General features: G+C 49.1%; 1 long non-coding RNA gene across 1 annotated transcript; it reads left to right on the top strand.

The window, feature by feature from the left end:
• The first annotated feature begins 970 nt into the window (after positions 1-970).
• On the top strand, positions 971-5,608 carry LOC142847013 (uncharacterized). The gene is made up of 3 exons (XR_012910114.1): positions 971-1,178; positions 3,749-3,808; positions 5,366-5,608. It is a non-coding gene; the product is annotated as an uncharacterized LOC142847013 (long non-coding RNA).
• The last annotated feature ends 352 nt before the right edge of the window (positions 5,609-5,960 follow it).

Below are 5,960 nucleotides of genomic sequence, written 5' to 3'. Positions count from 1 at the left end.
TTCTGACTTCCATGTGTGCACCATAACACTACTGCAGCTCTCCTGAGCGCCTTTAATCCCAGTACTTGGGAGGCAGAGGCAGGCGAATCTCTGGGAGTTTGAGGTCAGTCTGGTCTACATATCGAAAAGAAAAACACCATATAGGTTTAGCTTCCTGTCTGGGGTGAGGAAAAAGAAGAAGAAGAAGAAGAAGAAGAAGAAGAAGAAGAAGAAGAAGAAGAAGAAGAAGAAGAAGAAGAAGAAGAAGAAGAAGAAGAAGAAGAAGAAGAAGAAGAAGGAGAAAAAGAAAGACAAGAAATGTGGATTTACAGACAGAAAACAAACAAAAACCAAAAAACATAAATCACGGAGACCCTAAGCAGAGCACCAACTGATTCCAGAGTTTATTTATTATTTATACTACTATTTGATTTGGGTCCCATGTGAGATTCTGCCTCAAAAGAATCAAATAAAAAATGAAAAAAAGAGAAGGAAATGTGATAAGTATCATATTAATGTTTTGTTTGGTTTTGTTTTTGGAAAAGCTCCCAGATACTGCAGGCTGGCCTCGAACTTGCTAAGTAACTGAGGATGACCTTGAACTTTTCCTTTGTTTGTAGACAGGGTCTCACTGTGCAGCTTTGTCTGGCCTGGAACAGGCTGGCCCTGTAACTCACAGAGACCCACCTCTTATTTTCTCTCAAGTGTTGAGACTACAGGGCTGAGACGCCCTTCCTGGCTGACCCTGAACTCTGATTTTTCTGCCCCTCCTGAGACAATGGGAGTGCACCACCACTTCTGCTTTCATTTAGCGCTGGAGACTGAACCCAGGGCTTCCTGCGTGCTGGGCAAGCACTCTACCGATTGAACTATACCCCAGATCCCCACATTAGTGCTTTGGAAAGAGACAGAGGAGCCGTGGGGCTGGCTGGGTTGATCCCTGCTGATGCTATTCTTTCCTTGCGTCCTTCCCTCCCATACTGAATCAGGGCTGAGGCCCGGGGACAAGAGGTGCAGCGAACAAGGTACCGCATTGTTGCACTACACTGTGTGACTGCCAAAGCTGAGCCAAGAGGCGTTGCAGCTTCTTCTTTGGTCTCCTGAATAAGCAGTTGGGAAAACTAGTTGCCACGCTTCTCCACGCCATGAGGACCCCATAGACTGCCTCCTGGAGACGAGCCCGCTTGCCAACCAACCAGGTGGGCAAGCCAGTGAGCTGTGGGAATGACTTGTGCCACAATGGCAGCCAGAGACGAGGACGAAAGGAGGTGTTTTGTGAGAAGGCAGCAGTTACTGGAGCAGCGCCTAGCGCACAGTCCAACTCGGGGCTGACAGGGGTTGTCTAGTAGGTGTGGACAGTTCCCTGGAACAGCCCTGATGGGCACTTGGACTCAGCAAACCTGGCGGTCCCATGCCTAGTCTTTGTATATGGTTGCTGCTGGCAAGAAAGGCTGAATAGCTTGGCATTCAGAGTCAAGGACAAGGCAAGGCCAAGGGGAGTGGAGCCACGGGCAAGGCGGTGGTAGAGTTAGAAGTTATCACCACAGGGGAGTCATGGTGTCTGGAGCTTGAGAGGGTTGGCTGGTTACATTCCATCCACAGTTAGGAGGCAGAGGTGAATGCTGATGTTCAACTTATTCCTCCTTTATTTAGTTCAGGACACCAGCCTAGGGAATGGTGCTGCCTACGTGTGTGGTAGGTCTTTCCACCTCAATTAACCCAATCAAGATAGTCTCTCATAGACACACCCAGAGACTAATCTAGTCTAGATAGTCCTTTACAGAGGTGCCTGGGAGCTTGTCTCCTGTGTAAGTCTACGTCCTGTGACGCTGACAATTGATATAATCATCAAAGCCACCATCCTTCCTCCCACGTCCTGTTGGAGCAGTTGGCTGAAGAGCCACCACCTATCACACAAGGCTTTTAAAAGCATTCCTTAGGTGCCTTCTGGCTAACATGAGCCGTACGACAGCATCACGCTCGCCTGCCCAAACCTGTGCTGTGGCCGAGAAGTTATGAGAAGCTTCAGTCCCAGATCTCACCAACAGCTAGAGATTCAGGAAGTGGAATTCACTGGGCCCATTGTCTCTCTCTTCATCTCAGGCAGGATCTCAGACCTCTTTCCAGGCTCTAACCCTACGCTGCCAGGTTCTCCTCGGCTGCTACGGTCCTCAAACCCCTTTCCTTGACCTCGCCTCCACTCCAGGTACATTCTCTTTGTCCTTTGAAAACCCTATTCTCTTTGCCCTCAGATTAGGGCTGCTTATTTGCATATGTCCATCTCAGGGTCAGAGGTCAGTGTGAAATCCTGGCTCTCTAGGCTACTCCTGAACGCCGCTTCATCTTGCGAAAGACCCTATTCCCTTAAACTCTTATCCTTAGTCCCTTGCCATCCCTGGTTCCCTCCTGGACCATTTGGTAGACCCCTTAGTCACTGTCTGTCATGCCTCCTGGGTTCCTAGGGTTCCCCTTCATTATACCTGGGCCCTTTGTCATCTATGTGAATAGATCTTCTGGATCACAGCTTCCTTCGACATCAATCTGTGAACTTCAACATCATCTCAGCTTACCTAGACCCAGTTCATCTCTCTTTATCACCATCTGTCTCCTCCTGGTGCAGTGCCGTCCTTTCCTGCCATAGACTCCCTGGTCCTTCATCACCCCATCACCCTCTTCTAAACACCTCCAGCTTCCTCTCTTCCCCACAACTCCACTCTCCAGTTTATTTGAATCAACACTTAGCTTGGTACAGGACTCTTTGGTTGGTAGAATGTTTCATTTATTTTACTTTTTGCCACTCTTCTACCCCCCCATCCCCCACTGGGTCTCATGTAGTCTAGGCTTGCCTCATAGGCAAAGAATATCTTGAATTGATTCCCCTGTTTCCACCCTTCAAGTGCTGGGATTGTAGGTATATACTGCCATGCCCGCCCAGTCTATGCAGTGCTGGGGATTGAGCATAGAACTTTGTGTAACAACTGGGCTATAGTCTCGGGCCCCTTTAGAGCTTTTTTTGAATGCATAATTTAATTTTGTTTTGGTGATCATCTCTGACAGAGGCTATGGAGCAGGGCAGGTATCCATATTTTATCTAACAGGTGAGGTCCAGTCATAAGACTCACAGAGGTCAAGTGTCTTTTCCAGATTCATCCAAAGCTGAGGTTAGAACTCATACCCACTGGCTTTAACTCCACCTTGCCCTTCTAGAATAGACTGAGATTTAGATACTTGGTCTAAAGGTGCGAACGGGATAGAGCACGCCAGCGGAAGGCCCAGGATTCTTAAGCAACATGAGGCCAGGAAAGGGGGCCTTCAGAGGCAGAGGAACCTGATGATCTTCACAGACCTGCTAGAGGCAGAAAAATCCTATTCAGGATGCCAGCCCTGGCCATGACATGCAAAACCAGATGCCATGGGTAAGGCATGCAGTCTGAAACAGAACGCTTCAAGCTCCCCAGCCTTCTGCAGATCCATTTTCTTTCCGCACTAGACTCAGGGACCCAGGGGCCCTGCATCACTCAGCACATCAAAGGCGTCCCCAGGTTTCCCTGCACCTCTCTCAGAGGCTTTTAACCAGCCTTTGACAATAAAATCGCTTTTAAATAAAAACCGAGACTCAATATTGGACAGAAAGGGATTAACAGGATCAGCCAGGGATGACATCATGCTATTTTTGTTGGCGCTTTCCCAGCACCAGTGTGAGGAACCTGGGAGTGGAGGAGGATACATATTTCTTTTCTTTATAACTGACCTGGTGTTCTAAATCTAGGCCTGGAAAAGCTAAGGAGCTGGAGGAGGCAGGCGGTGTTGGGAGCACTCCTTCAGCAAGGTACGGACCTGTGCCCCCTGAGAGGTGAGGGTACTGGGCATTCGAGGAGAGCCAGACTGAAGCGATTCTGATCTCTGACCTCTCTGACAGAGGCAAGGGAAAGGCCCTTTGGGTGATCAGGCCCTGAGCTTGTGCAAAGCTGCCTTCCCAAAAGTTCTGATACCACAGCAGAGGCAAGGCGGCCCAGAGAAGCTGGTCTTAGCGCATGCCTCTGGATACTGGCCACTAGACCAAGCCAGACGAATGCTGATTGGCCCAGTGGTTTCCAAACTGAGGGCTTTTTAAGCTGGGAAACTTGTGCTTTTTTGTTTGTTTGTTTGTTTGTTTGTTTTTCGAGACAGGGTTTCTCTGTGGTTTTGGAGCCTGTCCTGGAACTAGCTCTTGTAGACCAGGCTGGTCTCGAACTCACAGAGATCCACCTGCCTCTGCCTCCCGAGTGCTGGGATTAAAGGCGTGCGCCACCACCGCCCAGCTACTCGTGCTTTAATTAAGATTCCAAACACTAGGACTGGGAAATGACTCCATTGTAAAGCGTTTGCCATGAGGACTTGAGTTCCACTCCTAGAAAACCCAGCCAAAAGCCAGGCATCATGGCGTACTCCGGTACCCCCAAGCGGTGGAGAGTGGTAGACCTCTGGGGCTCGCTGAGCAGCCAGCTAGCAGACCTGGCAAGCTCCAGGTGAGACCCTGTCTCAGGAAACAAAGCGGAGGGTGCCTGAGGTTGACTCCTGGCCTCCAGATGCAAGCCTTCCCTGAGCCCCCTGAGCCCTCCCCCAAGACGGGAACCACACACTGTATACAGCAAACTGGAAAAAGCGACACTCGGGAGACTGAGGCTCTTTTGCCTGGGCTGCTCCTATGCTTGCTTATTGACCATTCAGACATTTGCTCAGCCACCCTCTCCCCATCCATCCCTGACATGATCACTGGAGTCCTGGGGTCCATGAGGAATGATAAAATAGGGAAATAGTCCAAGTCTCACAAGTCAAAGCCAGTGGAACCCGTGGATCTTCCTCTTTGCTGCATGTATGTTGCCTCTATGATCTAATAGTACTAGAAAATCATGACCATAGGAATATTCTCCCCAAACAGCAGTTAATGTTAGTAGAGACTATCTCATCCATCCATCCATCCATCCATCCATCCATCCATCCATCCATCCATCCATTTATCTATCCATCCATCCATTTGTTTGCTTGCTTGCTTATTTGTTTATAACAGGGTCTCATGTATCCCAGGCTGGCTGCACCAATTCTTGAACTTCAATCCTCCTGTCTCTACTTCCAAAGTGAATCACAGGCATCACTATGCCTATTTTGTGCAGTGCTGGAACAAAACCCAGATTTCATGCATGTCAAGCAAACATTCTACTGGCTGGTACCCGCCCCTACACCACCACCCCATCTGAATATCATCTTTTCTTGATATTCAGAACCATCTAATTTGGTTTTTAGGTTTCATAGCCGTGGGATTTGGGTTCCAGGTCATGGTTGCTAGGACTGGGTAGCACGCTTTCTCTCTTAAGTCTAATTTCCTTATTTCTCAATGGTTCCTAAGATGCTCCTACCTGTCGGGACACAGTCCAAGAATGGAGTCCTGTGAGAATTCTGAGGGCTTGTGAGAGAACTCTAAAGGCAAGAGGCTGTGATCCCAGTTTCTTCGAAACACGGAACCGTTTCTGAAACCTGCCTTCACGCTGCTCTCCCAGGCGCAGCTGACAGGCTTGGGCTTACTTCAGCTGTTGTTTCCAAATGAACTCCACGGAAAACATGTTTTGGCACGTGTGGCTTGTCCTCGGGATTGGACACTTTGCTTGGGGACTCTTGTTAGCCCTCGGAATACAAATTGTCTGATGCTCTGAATAAAGTTGGCTATTGCATGAGACTTCAGTCGGCCTCATTTTCCGCCTCACCCTCCCAGGTTCATGCCGCCTCTACAGCAGTAAACAATACCTACCAGGGTGTTACTATGGAAGCTACCAGCATTCAGCAGGGCAGCTTGAGGGAGATGGAAGAACTTCTGTTTGCCCTTCAGTGTCCTGAGGGGAAGGAAGTTGGGTCTGGCTTCCCCCCTGCTGGTCTCCCAGGTACACTGTCTCCCAGATACATTGTCTCCCAGCTCAAATCCCACTATCCTAGGGTGGTAATGTCTT

This window comes from Microtus pennsylvanicus, chromosome 3 (assembly GCF_037038515.1).
Source record: "Microtus pennsylvanicus isolate mMicPen1 chromosome 3, mMicPen1.hap1, whole genome shotgun sequence".
In the NCBI taxonomy this organism is placed as follows: Eukaryota; Metazoa; Chordata; class Mammalia; order Rodentia; family Cricetidae; genus Microtus; species Microtus pennsylvanicus.
This window is presented reverse-complemented; position numbering and strand designations above follow the sequence as displayed.